Here is a 16,192-nt window from a genome sequence, read left to right as displayed (position 1 = left end):
TTATCGATTTATTTATGTACCGTTTATAGAACACGGCACAATGGACACTTTTTTGGTTTTACTTTTGTTTTTGACTGTTTTTGAATAAAAGCACTTGGTCACTTTGTCCACCATCCTCTGGCATCATCAGATAATTGTCAGCTCATCTCGACGGTGTTGGTTTAGCAGACTCTCACGTGTGAGGAGGGAGTCTGTAGGTCACTGGCATCATCACAGAAGCAACAAAAGGATACGACCAGAGTGGAGCACATGAAGGCATTTGATAAGGGGCCACACGAGAGGATGGGCATCAAACTAAGAGAAGTGGGAGTTCAAGGTGAGGGGTGTAGTTGGGAGAAAAACTGGACACGGGAAGCAGAAGGCAATGGTGTGAGGAACGTCATCAGAATCGGCTGCAGTTGAGAGTGGTGTCCAGCAGGGGTCACTGCTGCGGCCACTGCTCTTTTTTATGCCGGGCTATTCAAAATGAAAGAGCAGGTTTCAAAAATGTATTTCAAACAAACTGTATAAGACAGAAACACATTCCGCACATCACTGATTATTGAATGTAAATTTCTTTTATTTCATTTCCTACCGGGGAGGCGTCTCCGTGCAGCAGAGGCTATCCGTTTCCAGCCTCACTTTATCTTAGTCACGCACTTCTCACCGATGAAAATTTTACAATCAGATTATCATGAAGTTCCATCTGAGGACTGAACGTCTAGCAGGTCTGGTGGCAGAGTGTTCACATCAGGGTCTTTCTCGACACGCACAGGCACTAGCAGCGGCAACGGGAGACTCCTAACGTGTCCCCGCATCACTGAATGTGACCGTGCCCTGAATATACCAGCTGGCACTTCTTCTGGTTTGGCTCCTGCTTTGAGCCTTTTGCTTTCAGGACGTCTCCCAACTTTGTTCGGGTGGGAAAAAAAACAGGCTGAGGGAATTGATGGATTGAGTATTCCATATCAGTGGCTCACCTATTGTGTGACGGACTGAGGTGCGTATCTGATGTACAAAGAAAGAGAAAGGCAAGTCTTGTCACCCGATATGAAACCCCAGTGCCCTCTGGCTACACAGGAGGCTAATATCCCCTTACTGAGAAGCTCACCGTATCACAGCAGTCTTTCATTTCAAAAAAGAAAAAGCAGCGGCCTCCACATTCAGATTCTAACGTGTCGCACTGCGGTCAAAGCTGGAATTTGCACAAACCACATCAGGGTTCTGCTGAGCAGACTCATGTGAGCACATCATGGCGAGTACTTGTGAACGGGTCTGTTGGACGTCAGAAACTGAGACAAACCTGTGGGGAAACTACCTGAGGAGGATGATGGTGGACACCGTCCCGTTCTCTACAGCTCTGTGTCCAGCAGTTTCTTCATTCTGTAGGTTACATATTGGTGTTGGTGCTGCAGATTTTGGTTAATTTGTTTTTTAATTTAATTTCATTTTGGAAATGTTACTGTTGTTTTGTATATGGGGTGCTGTTATTTTGGACAGTACTTTGCTGACCATACCTACAGGACAACTGCACAGTCACATTCCTCCCTTTAGAATCGAGTGGGTAGGACTGGTGAGTGTTGTTTGGCTGAATGGCCCGTTCTCATCAACGTCTTTCTAAAGTTCTAATGGTGTTAACTTTAAAATGACTTCAACAAGAACACGGGGACACCATTAGAAACTTGTGAAGGGTAAGTTTCACACAGACATTAGGAAGTTTTTCTTCACACAGACATTAGGAAGTTTTTCTTCACACAGACACCCACAAACAAAAGGAATAAGTGACCAAGAAGTTTGGTAGTCAGGAGGACTTTAGGATCCTTAAAAACTTGACTTGATGGTATTTGGAGGAATTGAGTGGATAGGACTGGTGAGCTTTGTTCGGCTCAATTTGACAAATGACCATTCAGTCCGCAAGTCACTTGTCTGTTTAGCTATTGGCTGAGCTGTCCCAACATCTCCTCCAGATTCTTCTTAACTCTTTCAAGGCGGGTGTCGACCATCGAGGTAGAGGACGGTAATCAGCTGTAAACTGCGACAAAACTCGACCGTTATGCTTTAGTTCTCTTTGCTAGAAGGAAAGTTAGCTTTGTCGATGTGATGGCGATTCCCTGCACATGTACGAGCAATGAAGAGCAAACAACCTCTAAAATGGCATCAAAATCTGGCAAGAGACCAAAGCAAATGCGCAAAACAAAAACGCCCCATGGACGACGTTTTGCGTTTTATCGCTGAATCGAGCTCTGACTTGTCGGACTCCGATTTTGAGAGCAAGTGATCTGGAGATGGGGACTGCAAATGAAAATGAGGTACCAGCATCACCCGATTGGTCACCAGCTGATCGCGGTGCTGAACACGTCTGTGTAGCTGAAGCGCCGGCAGCAACGTTCGTGTCTCATGACGACTGGCACCACTGCCCACCCGCCGTGTGAAAACAGCTGGCCCTCAAACCGCCAAACAGACGCCAACAGCAGCCACAGTACACAGGAACAGATATCTTGTGTTGATTTATGTGTGAAAAACCATCGCCGTGTGTGCTTGTCAGAAATCTGAGTGTTTGGGGAAAAAATATTGATGTTGTTAAGGTTCCTGCTTTAACTCCAGGTCTCGGTAGTTTGTTTCAGAGTCCCGCAACTCTCTGCGTAAAGAAGTTCATCCTGGCTTCAGTCTTAAACGCACGTCCCCTCCGTTTCCATCGCTGCCCTCGAGTACCTGATTCACCCCTAAGCCGATCAACGACGCTGCACATCTGCAGATGATAGTGGAGTTTCTTAAACTCATTTTCCATCATTACCAGGAGGTTACTGTGTATCTGTAACTTACAATTGGTAAATGTTACGTATTGGTGGGAATTGCTGTGTGTTTTATGTTCTATTTGTTGTTTATGTGTGTCTTTGTGTTGTTATTTTTAGTATTTATATGTTACTTCTGTCAATTTTGTTCAGTCTTGTATTGTGTCTTAATTCCTCGTGGGTGGAGCCCCAGGAGGCGGGGCCACCCTGACATCACCAATCCTGAGCCCTCCCCTCCGGTTCAGGCTCCCAGCCCCGGTGTCGTCTCTGTGGAGTTCCATTTTGTGTCCACATGGAGTTTTCAGGGATGACACTCGAGAGACGCCACCCCCCGCGAGCCTGAATTTAATAATATCAAGTTGGATTTGCAGTTTAGGATTTAGTTGATGGGTGACGCTTTTAAAATGTTGTTTAATTCAAGGATGTAATAACATATTAAGTTTAAAATCTGATTTAGAAGTTTAAAACTTACCCCATTTTGTCAAAGGCTATTTTGCAACACTGACGAGGATTTCCTCCTGGGGTCCAGGCATCCGCTATCTGAAGTGCTTCAGGGAAACTTTGCAGACGCTAAAGGAGAGAAGACCAACAAGCACTAATTAACGAGTCTGCACCATTGTGTGCGGCACCTTCATACATTTTTGTGTATTGTTAACCACAAATGAACAAAAGGTTTGTGTCAAGGCCACTGAAGGGAAAAAAAAAAAAAAAAAACAAGCAAAAAAGAAAAAAATTATAAAAAGAAAAACCAAACACCACATAGGATCAAAGGCAGAAACCGAGTCAAAGTGTTCCTTGTGCTAAAAGGCCATTAACGGCAGGGCCAACGTGTGCTCTGCGTGGAGCGCTTCCGCCGACACCAGGCCTCCTTAATTACGGACCAAAGCAATCTGTCATCGCGGAGGTCAGCGGCGCAATGAAAGCTCCACTCGTAAATGGAGAGCGATACAGGATGTCATCTGGGATCAGATTATTCTGCTGATATGAACGCCGTCTACTGGGACTGCATTAAGAGCCTCCTTATTCATGAGCGGCGTGCAGTAAATTAGTTAAGGGCACCGACATCTTTAACGCTTTAATGGCCGTCTGTGTGTCTGCCGCCGACTCCCTTTTAAAATATTACTTTGTGAAATCCGCCAAGTCGTCGAGTGCCGTTCATAAACGTCAAGTTTGCTTTTATTGTCACGTGTGCACTGTAATTCGGATGAGCATTCAACACGCTGCCACGCTGGGGTCCTATGATCAGCAGCTATTAGTTAATCAGGAGACCTCAGAGTTCTCAAAAATCGTCATATTGGCCACATTGGACCCTAACAGACCGACTCCGCTCATTTGGGAGGTCAGCCTAACCAGGGCCAAGTCAAACACAAACACTCTTTATTCCAGAAGAGCATCTCACGACCCTGGGTACCATGAGTGGCATTTTACTTTGGTGGCAACAGAGGGCCCTTCTTCAGGCAGATTGATTACAGTGTTGAGATCATTCTGGGGGGCAACCAGAAAATGCCTTTTAACTGGTGACGATGGTTAAAATGGACTCTGTAGATTCAGATAATCAGCCAGTATGTATTTACTTCATACAGTAATGGGGACAGCAACATACACAAGGGGAGAACTCGCCAGTCTGATACAAGGACAAGACGCCTTAAAGCTGACAGTCAGTCAGCCTGCTGGGGTGTGTTGGATGACATTCTGTCCACACTTTGAAGTCAATCGAGTGACCTGATGGCTTTTACACGGCACCACCACATACTTCACAGCTACTCAGAGGTTAGTTACAAACTTGGAGGATCAAATCGATTCTTAATAAAGTAAAGACATGCGGAGCGCAGCTCATCTGATGCTAAAAGTTGGCTTTTCCGCTGATGAAACACAAACAAGTCGCTGATGAGATTTTTTTTTCTTTCGGTAATTTAATGACCCACAGATGTTTCCACAAGCTGCATTAGAACCGATGGAGATTTCAGGGGAAAAGGCATCTAATTGCACTCCCACGGGGATTCATTTCAATCAATATGCATAAAGTGTAATGGAAAAGCGACATAAATTTGTGTTTGTTACGGGGAGGAGGAGGAAGTAATGGCACCTGCTAGAGAAAGACACACACTTTCCTGTTCAAAACGAGTTCCATTTCCATTTACCTGCTCAGCAGACGCGCTTATCCAAAGCGACTTATAAATGTGGTCAACATAATCGAGCAAACATCAGTCTGGGTGGACTGTCTGGGTATATGTGTGAAAGGACGAGGTGACGAAATCGATCACCGCAAGTGAAGAGCTTAGAAGAAAATACCAGCAAGTTACAAAGCAGTTAAGACAGAAATTCACTGAACAAGAGAGTTTTAAACGTTTTCTTGAAACACATGGAGGGAGCCACCAGTTTGAATAAACCAGTGGGCAGCTCGTTGCACCAGCCAGGAGCTACACGTGAAGAAAGTCTGGACTGAGACTTGATGCCACGCAGAGGTGGCAACACCAGACGCCATTCATCAGTAGACCCGAGTGGTTGAGAAGGAGCACAGGACCCTCACAAGTGTCTCCATACACACAGAGGCTGACCCGTGGACTACTCTGTAGACGAGCATCAAGGATTCGACCTTAACATGTGCCACCACAGGGAGCTGATGTAGTGATCTGAAAGGAGAAGTGACACGTGCCCACCTGGGCTGATGAGCGTCATTTTAAATCATCTGCTGTGGCTCGGTGACACATGCCACTGTGTCACTGAATAATTGAGTGAATGTACTTAATCGTGTCTAATGAATCCGCCACCATGTGAAGTCCCTCCACTCCTCCTGCCGAGGGTCACGTTGGCAACATGCAGAGTCGTACTGACCATCAGCATCCTCCTGTGTCTCCTAGGCATCTCCCAGACACTGCCAGGTCTGTCAAAAGATAGAAGGCCTCCGGTGTGTCCTGGACCTTCTTCCAGAGGAACTACGGCTATTAAATCTCTGGCGGGAAGTCACGATGATCTGCACTTTGTTGGTTTTTCTGTTTTCATTCATTTATTTTTTTTACAGTCTGTTACTTGGCCTCTAAAGAAAATGGACGCCGCATTTTGGAGGTTTTAGAGGTCAAGTAATTTAAGGGTCAGGCCTGTTTGATTCAGCTAATAGCTAAGCTGTCCCAGTCCCTCACCCAAATCTTTCTTAGAGGTTCTTGAGGTTTCTGTTTCCGCTCCTTGACTCAGTAGTTTGCACCAGGATCTCACAACTCTTCTTGGCTTCAGTTCTAAACGCACTTTCTCTTAATTTCCACTGAAGTCCTCGAGTGCGAGATTCACCCTTAAATGAAAGGAATTCACCTGGATCTACTGAGGATCAGGAAGACCTGGATGAGGTCCCCACACAGTGTCCTCTGCTCCGAGTCTGTCACTGTTGGACCTGTCCTTCAGTCCCATGATGCTCCTGGTTGTTCTGCTCTGCACAGCTTCAAGTGCTGCTATGTCTTTCTTGTAGTGTGGTAACCAGAAGTGCACACAGCACTCCAGATGTGACGTCTCTCAAATGAAAAGAGTTCAAATATTTTTGTGTCGTCTGCAGCAGTTTGCTTGTTCTGACACCGCCATTCTGTGGGTCATGGCTGGAATTCTGTTGTCCCTTTATGAGCGGGAGTGTGGGCCAGGTGACGTCACCAGTGAGACGATATGAAGGTCAGCATTTGTTTGGTGGAGGTGTCACCGTGTTCCTCATCCTTCCTCTGAATTTCCTCTGTTGACTTCTAGTTTTGGACTCGTGGAAGTGAACTTCGCCCCGGTACTCCAGTTAGGTCTTATAATCAAACCCTGCCTCAACTTTTTTCGTGGAAGAATTAAACTCAAACTTTACGGTCGTCACTTCTCGTTCTCTTTTGGTTTATAATTGTTAAATGTGATGTGTCAGCACATACCAGGCTATTCAAAATGAAAGAGCAGATTTCAGAAATGTATTTCAAACCAACTGTGCAAGACAGAAACACATTCCGCACATCACTGGAGAGAGGAAAGTTCAAAGTTTAAAAGCCCATCTATAACTACCAGTGAATGCCACCGAGCGCCGTTTCTCATTTATAGTAAAATGGCGATGACACCACAAGAGAAATCATTTTGTGTGCTGCGATTTGCGAAGCGGGAGTCCGTTGTTCAAGTGTTCAACAAACAGCCGCCTCGTCATAAGCGAATTTATGAGTGGCATAAAAAATTTCCCAAACTTCAAGAAGATTCGAATAACTTCATTTTCATGAAAGATGGCGCCCGCCTCATTTCCACTTGGAGGTCCGGCATTACCTGAACGACACCATTCCAGGATGATGGACTGGAGGAGGTGGACACCAAGATCTTGCTCATCATCTATGGCTTCCCAGGTCTCCAGACCTTATGTCCCTCTGCGATTTTTATCTATGGGGGTACATTAAAGAAAGAGTGTTTGGTCCACCTATGCCGCTAATCTTCAAGATCTGTGACATCGAATTGAGGAAGCTGTGAATTCAGTAACTGGGGGCCAGTGGACTCGTGTGTGAGAAGATGTTTGTCGCGCTACACGTGGTGCTCATGTTGGGGGCATGAAATCTCAAGGACCGTAGGACCAAACTGTGAACTTTCCTCTCTCCAGTGATGTGCAGAATGCGTTTCTGTCTTATAAGTTTGTTTGAAATACATTTTGGAAATCTGCTCTTTAATTCTGAATAGCCCGGTATATTCTGCAAAGTTTATTCATTTGAAACCTTCAAACATGAGATCCCTGGATATTTAATAAAACAACACTCAAGATTTTTAATGTTATGTCTCCTAACAGCCCTACTGGTAGCCCACAAGGATGTTCTTCCCTTCTTATCATCTCATAAGGTGGCTCCCACAGGTCACATCAATCCAAATTGAACAAAAACTGCTGTGGAGCCCACTGAGGGGCACCTGTCACATACCTCGCCTAGCTGGCCACACATGCCATCCCAGTCCGGGTGACATCTACGTCTACACTACAACGGCGTTTTTAAATGACGACCATCTCCACCCACGCCAGCACTTTCCACTCACGCTAAACCGTGTATCACGCAGACATTGGGGGTGCACAAAATGGCGGAAAACAGTTGGTGGAAACAGAAGGTTGGCCCGCTGGCCACGGAATTTATTGCAAAACTGTAGTATTCAAAAAGTACAAGACACAATTTAGATAATGGTGGACACAACTGACACCACAAAAAGCAACCCCTCTGCGTCTGCCATGTTGGATTTCTTCTGTGAACAACAACATTTATTTCTAGAGCACACTTTCATACAAATGATGGAGATCAAAGTGCTTTACAAGATGAAGAAAGAAAAAATAAAATATAAAAATAAGATTAGGCAAAGCCAAGTAACAAAGAATAAAGTCTGATAAACGAGAGGACAGGGAAAAAAAAAGGGGGCTGGAGACAAAAAACTAAATCTGCAGCGGTCCCGAAGCCACAAGACCACCCAGCCTGCCCTCCCCGGGTATTCTACCCAACATCAATGATCTCAATCAGTCGTCACGGTTTTCAGGCTTCACGTAGAAGAATTCGACGTTGATGTGGACCTCTGGCCTTCAGTCCATCAATGGCACAGACTAAGGCGACTAATCAGGGGACAAGACGTTGTAATGAGCAGGATCCAATCAGAAAAAGACCAGGTAATAAGCAGGAACCAATCAGAGCGTCATTAGAGTCTGCATTTTCAAAACTCATCCACACTCAGAAATATTCAGTTCTAGGGAGGGTCTCTCCGTTTTCATTGGGAAAGGTGGACAAAAAGGTGCAAACGGAGACCATTGTCTGTGTTTTTTAAACGAGCACGTGGTCGTGTGCACACCATAGGTGGCGTCAGAGAGTAGCAGGTGAGATGAGAGGTGAGCGTGTGTCTCAACACCGAGGACACCCGTGCTGGCCGGTCAGCGACTCCATGGAGCCGCGGCTCAGCCGAGCGCACGACACCCCGCCCGAGGCCCTGTGCGCCATTCATTCTAAAGCAGGCATTCAAAGTGTGATTAGAACTCGCTGTGCGAGCGCCGACACCCATGAATAATGCAGGAGCCTCTTCACAAAAGAAGCGCGCACAGGGACATCGCGTATCAAACGATGAAAATGAAGTTCAGCTTACACGGCCACCTGAAGAGCGAGCGCACCTACCTGGCAGGCTTTCCCTGAGCAGTCTGTGAAGCTGAGCAGTTTGTCCTCCTTGCATGAAGTGTATTACCTGAAAAAAATAATAAGTTACACGTCACTTAATGATCCTTAATCCAAGTCTGACTAAACTCTGTTGTAATATTCTATAAAAATGAAGCCCTCCAACCGTGACGTTTATAAGAAATAAGTGGGACGTGGAATGGCTCAGAACCGAAGAGCGTCAGATTAAAGACACGCTGAAATACAGGATTACTAGTGGGACAGGCCAGTTTAAACCCCATCAGTGCCCACGTGGAGTCCGCACTTTCTCAAAAAGATGTGCTGTTAGGTTAAGTGACCCCACACGTGGCCATGTCAGGTTAGTGAGTGGGCCACGACATGGGCCGTCTCCTTAATGGGGTTAGTTGTCACCACACACCTGGTATTTCCAGCTTAGGCAGCAGCACCACATGACCCTGAACTGGATAAGCAGGTTACAAAACACAAGGGTCTCACTCTTTGTCAAAATGCTTCTCTTAATGCAAGTGGCACAAAGTCTTAAAGGCCTGGCGGCCATTGTGGTGCAGCGTAGTGGCTAAGGCCCTGAGCTTCAAACCCCAAGGCTGTTGTTTCAATTCCTGCCTTTGACTTGCCGTGGGACCCTCAGCAAGTGGCATTAGCTGCCTGTTAAAAAAAAAAAAAAAATTCGGATTACAACAGTTGTGACGCATTCTGAACTCGTGTGCCATCTTGGATAAAAGCATCCAACAGAAACAGACCGGTAGGTGTCCACTTCTGACAAGAACAGGCCAGTCAGTCAGTCAGTCTCGCCTCATTTCTCCAAAATAACATCAAGTGTTACAGTCGCCCACACCACTTGGTCACTTAGCCCAGGTGTCAGGGTCTCTCAGTGTGAAGACAAGACTTCCCAGCACTTGGGTGACATCTGCCCTCAACAAGTCTTACACCGTGTCCCCCCCGTTCTTGTTGCAGAACTTCCCAAAGTTCTGGACAGCTCCAGTACCCTATAATAAAACGTGAAGATCTGTGTGGGCGTGTCCAGCTCCTGCGAGCTGTCTGATTGGTCGGTTTGACATTGATATGATAGGTCAGTTTGGCTTTGGTGATGCGATTGATCGAAAGAGGAAGGCGAGTGTGAGACACATGAGGAGGAGAAACGACACGAAAGGCCTGCTGAGAGAGTCACCTTCAAAGACAGGAAGCATGAAAGCAGACAGGAGGAGAGAAAGGCGCCTCGAAAATAATGACAGGGAGTAGGAGAAACAGGCTTTATGGGAATGTGCTCGAGAGAAGGTGATTTTCAAACAAAGGTAGATACTGAGAAAAGGCGCTAAGAGGTACACATTGGACAAAAGACAATAAAAATATTCGCTGTTATCTGTCTTCAACAAGTAGCGTGACTAGGATCACAACAGCGGGGTCTTCATTCTCATCATCACGACCACCAGTGAGGCGCCTGTGATCACGTATTTCAACTGACTCCCTCCCAGCGCGGTCCGCTCTTTCCTTTCCTACTCATCTCTTCTGTGCCCAGCTCTCTCTGTTTCTTCACACAGATACTGACACTGCTGTCCAGTCCATCGGCTCCTGCGTACGTTCAGCTCGGTGGTTTTGTTATTTTTTTCATGTCAAGTGACCTGCAGCCTCTTCCTCAAGTCTCATCACTTCCTGGTCACTTATCTCAGCTCTGAGACACGTCGTTACTATCACCTCATCTTGTGTTGCCAGGAATTGTACATTTGTTTACTTCACTATGGCAGGCCAGGTGTGATACGTGAGCTGAAGGGACCGGGAACGCAGTAAGAGTCCTCAGAGGACTTCACCCGGGCTCTCTCTATCAATCTATCTATCTAACTGTCCAATCAAATCCACATATCTATTATATAGTGCCTTTCACATATATTTAATTATATAGTGCTTTTCACGTCTATTTATCTAGCTGTCCTACACTGTCAATCAAATATACATATCTATTATATAGTGCCTTTCATATGTAGGTAGCTATGTGTGGTATCTATGTATACATTTCCTTTTGTTATACTGTGTCTTCAGAAAGCTCTCACATTAGTAGGCCTGCTTGGTGTTCTGTCAGGTAACTCCACGCAGCTCCAAAGGTCAGATGGAGCTGAGCGAGACAAGCACATCGAGAATGACATGTATGGCACACAGACGACTCAAGGACAGCAAGAACAACAGAAAGAGGCAGGAGGATAGCAGAAAGGCCAAGAGAAAAGCGGAAAAATATGGTAACAGAGGAGGCAAGAGAAAGAGGAGCAGGAGGAAGAGACCTGCAGGAAGTGACACAGGACAGAGAGAAGTGGAGAGAAGAGACGAGGATACAGGGCCAAAAATGACAGAAGAGCAGTTAACTGACCACCAGAGAGACAGACCTGAGAGGATAGAATAGAAAAATTCTAAACATATCTACGTACACATGAAAAACAGAGAAGTCGGAAGAAAAAGACAATTTTCTGTGTAAAAAAAATCCTAGATTATACAACAAACTTTAAGTAATTAATCATGACTAATGAATTCCATATATACATAAACACTCTTAAACTCGGATAATCCAATTCAGGGTCACACTGTTGGCAGGAGAAACTTTGTGCACAAGGCAAGAGCTCAATGTGAAAGGCACTATATAACAGAAAGATAAACAAGAAAGGCACTATATAATACATAGACAGACATATAGATAGATATGAAAGGCGCTATATAATAGAGTGAAACATACTGTATAATACATAGCTAGATAGTATATGAAGGCACTATATAATAGATAGATAGATAGATAGATAGATAGATAGATAGATAGATAGATAGATAGATAGGATATGAAAGGCACTATATGATAGACATCAGATCAGACGGGGCTATACAATAGATACATAGCATATGAAAGGCACTATATAATAGATAGATAGATAGATAGGATATGAAAGCACTATATGATAAGATAGATGTGAAAGGCACTATATAATATATAATAGATAGATAGATAGATAGATAGATAGATAGGATATGAAAGGCACTATATGATAGACATCAGATCAGACGGGGCTATACAATAGATACATAGCATATGAAAGGCACTATATAACTGATGGATCACTTCACTGTTTTAACGTTTTCTTTCCCCCCCCCACATCACGCTGTCTCCCCCTACATAAAGCCCTCCGCCCTCTATTCCCCGTGTTAATCTGTGTGGTGTCACTGGCCACCAGGCAGCCATTACTCACATTATTCCCGTCACCTGCTCCCACAGTCCCTCAGTCCAGCAGAATGACTCCAGCGTGTAGAACTCGCCGGCACTTTGTATTCAGAGACATGCGGCTCCACACCAACAGCACAGGAGGCGCAGCCATTAAAATTAATGGGATGCACGCGGCTCATAAATTATTTATTGCTGTGCAGGCAGAATCGTGAACCTGAGGGAATCTTTTCCAATTCGTCAGAGGCCTCCACTACTGACATGACAGCAGACGGCACCTGAGCACATAGGAGTCACTGCATGTGTCTTTATGATTTCTGTCCACCAAGTTCTATTTTCCAAGCACAGAATTCCAGGCTGAGGAATTGCCAGTTTTACCAGTCAGACCTGCACCCGTCACACAGGATTTGGTGATTTAAATGTGAGATGCTGTGTGTTTATGAGGGTCAGCACTGTAGGCCGTGTGTTTTTCTTTGCTCTAAGACTCCAACCCTCGACTCGGTGCAGTGCACTATGGGTAGATCGGTTCACTTTAGTATTCTTTTTTGTAGATCATTCAAAACTGGACAGTGTGACTTTGGGCACCTAACAGCAGTGCCTGGTGATGGCGAGTGCCCAGATGGCACTGGGTGTTTTCTTCCCCAGCTGGGCTCATAGCTGTGCCCTTCAGTTTCACTTCTATGGGTGTCCACTTGACACAAGCAAAAGCTCCATTACGCTGTTGTTTTCCCCCCCGGTTGTCAGGATTGTCTTTTAACTCCTAACAGCTTTTCCTCCTTCCGTCCGTTAATTTGGGCAGCTACGTTCGCAGAAGATGAACACTTGAACCCCCAGTGGTTGGTACTCGACGTTTATTCCGGCTCCATATTTTAAAATGCTACATTAAGTGGTTAGCTTTGACTTTTATTCCCTTGTGGTTTGCATTACAAAGAAGCGTTTCAAATCTCACAAACCCACCACAGGCTTATGACACCCCTCTGAAGTGCAGAGCGGCACGCTGACAGCCCCTCCAGCAGAATGCCTTTAGATGTCAGTCCTCGGCCTCCACACAAGCGTAACGAGAAACAAATCATTGGTGCCAGACATTATTGAGTGCGCTAACTCATGGGCTCTGACCTCACCAGAAATGACCAATGGCCGATCTCCATTCATCAGTTAAAACCTTCACATCGGCAAAGCAGAACAGCAAATGCTATCCCTGTGAGTGCTCGGAAAATCATTGAAAGCCGAGTGTCAATAGTTTATAGGCGACGATCTCTGGGAGCACAGGGCGGAATCGATGCAGTTTGTTTTCGGTGGAAATTTCAATTGAGCGGCCCTGGATCTGCACAGTCAATAAATCTGAAAAAGAAGACGTCATAACAATCCATCCCGTTTTCGACACCGTGGCTTGAGCGATAGCACATTAAAGGGCTCGCCTGGGCCACTCTGATAGCTGGCACTTCATTTTTAGCCCAGTAAAAGCGCTCTAATGTCACAGGTACATGCACACCCATCAGCCCCAGCATTCAGACCACTGACAGGTGACATGAGTGACAAGCATGATCTCATTCCAGTGGCACCTGTCAAGGGGTGGCATCAATTAGGCAGCAAGTGAGCAGTCTGTTCTTGAAGGTGACATGTTGGGCAAGCGCAAGGATCTGAGCGACTCTGACAAGGGACAGACAGTGAGGGCTCGGCGACTGGGTCAGAGCAGCTCCAAAATGGCGGGTCTCGGGCAGTGCTAACCCTAATTTTAATGTTCTTTTAAAGTTCACATTTTGCAGTATTTTAATTCATTATTTATTTCACTTTTTAAGCAGTTTACACTTTGACCAGCAAGGGGTGTCTTTTTTGAACCCTCTATTTTAGTCGCTAATTTTACTGCGAAAATGATGGGATTTTATTGAAATATTTAAAAACTGACTAGTGAACAATTTTAATGGTTTTGGTGTGTAACAGTAGAGGGTGCATATAGCGTTAAAGTAAAAATTGATATATGGAATCAGTGTACCAGAGCATTCTGCCTTCAGGCTCTCATCCCCTACCCTAACCCTACCAAAAGTAAACCAGCGAACAGGGTCATGGGCGCCCCAGGCTCATCGATGTGCGCGAGGAGAGCAAGCTAGCCCACCAGAGCCAAAGCCAGAGACGAGCCAGTGGAGCACAAACTGCGGACCATGAGAGAAGGCTGTCCGAACACTCACAGCTAGCTGCCCATGCTGACTCCGTCCACTGCCAAAACCGGCCACAATGGGCAGGTGAGCATCAGACCTGGACCATGGAGCAATGGAAGAAGGTGTCCTGGTCGGATGAGTCACAGTTTCTTTTAGATCATGCGGATGTCTGTGCCTGTGTGTGTGTGCGTGTGTGTGTTATTTACCTGAGAAAGAGATGGCAGCAGGATGGACTATGGGAAGAAGTCAAGCCGGCTGAGGTAATGTGATGCTCTGGGCAATGTTCTGGAATACATGTGGAAGTTACCTTGGCACATACCACCTACCTAAGGATTGTTGCAAACCACATACACCCCAGCGTGTGAATGGGTGAATGACTGTTGTGTTGTGAAGCGCCTAGGGGGGTTCTTGAACTCTAGTAGGCGCTATATCAAATACAGGCCATTTACCATTTACCATCATTGCAACAATACTCCCTGACGGCTGTGGCCTCTTTCTGATGGATCACACACCCTGCCACAACACAAAACGCGGTCTGAGGAACATGACAAAGAGTTCAAAGTGTTAACTTGACCTCCAAATACCCCAGAGCTCAATCCAATCGAGCAACTGTGCTGGAAAAGCAAGTCCGATCCATGGAGGCCCCACCTCGCCACTCTCAGATCTGGGTGATAAGACACCTCAGGACACCTTCGGGGGAGTCCATACCTCGACAGGTTGGCATGTTGAGCTTGAGCTACACAAGGTTAGGCAGGAGATCTTAATGGAGTGGCGGATTGGTCTAAACATTTGTGCAATAACGACGTTAATGATGTCCGTGCCCATGTGAAGAATACGGTTAACTTTTATAACACCAAACGTTACAACTTCGCAGACAGCTAAAGATGTGCGGTCCTGCATCCTGCCAATTCAAAACTTCAACCTTTCCAGCCATTCTTCATCTTCACCTGCACAGGGATGCAGACAGGCAGGGGACACGTTAGGCCCTGCTGGTCACAAGTTGATCCTTTAGCATTTACTCTTATTCCAGTTATGGTCATTGTCTGAGTGAACATACTGTTCTTACTCCTGGAGTGAGCAAGAAGCAAATGTATGGAGGAAAATTCTGGGCAAATTAAATAAATATGCAAATAAATAAAAGCAACGCAAAATCAATTCAAATTATATTTATCACAAACAAATGATACATCCAGTACAACATGTAGTGAAATGCTCAGTTCCTCAACTCCAATGACTGCCCCTTTCAGACAAACGAAGATAAAACGACAATAACATAATACATCTCTCTATCATAAGAAAAAAATCCTGCGACGAGATGAGACTATTTGGAAGAATTTTTCAAGTCCCACAAGACAAGACTTTGGCCAAGAGATTTGTTCAAGTCCCGCCGTCCTCTCACCTCTCATTGGTGTGAATACTTTTGTCAGACTCACTTCCTGCTCTCTCAGCTCTTATAAATTTTGATGTTTTCCTCACATTAAGTTCCCAATTAAACAAGATTTACGACGTTCAAATCTTATTGAAGAATTTCATCCCAAAGAAATGAGTGCACGGGCAATCCCAGCACCGAGAAACAATGAAGTCAAACGAATTAACGTGAAAAATGTCGATCGGTTACACAACAAATTGGTCAAATGCATATCAATAGACTCTGCTGAAACAGTTGGTGGTAAACGTACGGAAGATTAAAACATCAACTTACAATATCATGAAGAATATCTACAACCGTTAACACCGTCTGGTCTTTCACCGCATGAATTACTGTTGAAAGGAGGACGTATCGTAATGTTATTGCGTAATTTATGTCTGAGTGATGGGCTAAGCAATAGGACAAGATTAGTTGTATTCAAAATTGGTCGAACAATTCTGACATGTAAAATTTTAACAGGCGACAAGAAAGGTAATGTAGTCCATCTTCACTAATGACATGAGACA

At 45.2% G+C, this 16,192-nt stretch overlaps 1 protein-coding gene across 2 annotated transcripts in view; it reads right to left on the bottom strand.

Annotated features, from left to right (window-relative positions):
- Window positions 1-16,192, bottom strand: part of si:dkey-91i10.2 (uncharacterized protein LOC555224 homolog) — a 72,783-nt gene that overhangs the window by 29,247 nt on the left and 27,344 nt on the right. The window contains exons 2-3 of one of the 2 annotated variants that reach the window (XM_039755238.1): window positions 8,894-8,960; window positions 3,244-3,341 (exon numbers count right to left, since the gene is read on the bottom strand). The gene's annotated coding sequence lies outside the window, so the exon portion shown is untranslated. The remainder of the gene's footprint in view (window positions 1-3,243; window positions 3,342-8,893; window positions 8,961-16,192) is intronic. The other variant, XM_039755239.1, reaches the window with a different exon arrangement.

This window comes from Polypterus senegalus, chromosome 6 (genome assembly GCF_016835505.1).
Source record: "Polypterus senegalus isolate Bchr_013 chromosome 6, ASM1683550v1, whole genome shotgun sequence".
Taxonomy (NCBI): Eukaryota; Metazoa; Chordata; class Cladistia; order Polypteriformes; family Polypteridae; genus Polypterus; species Polypterus senegalus.
Note: the sequence above shows the minus strand (reverse complement) of the source record. Positions and strands in the feature narration are given on the sequence as shown.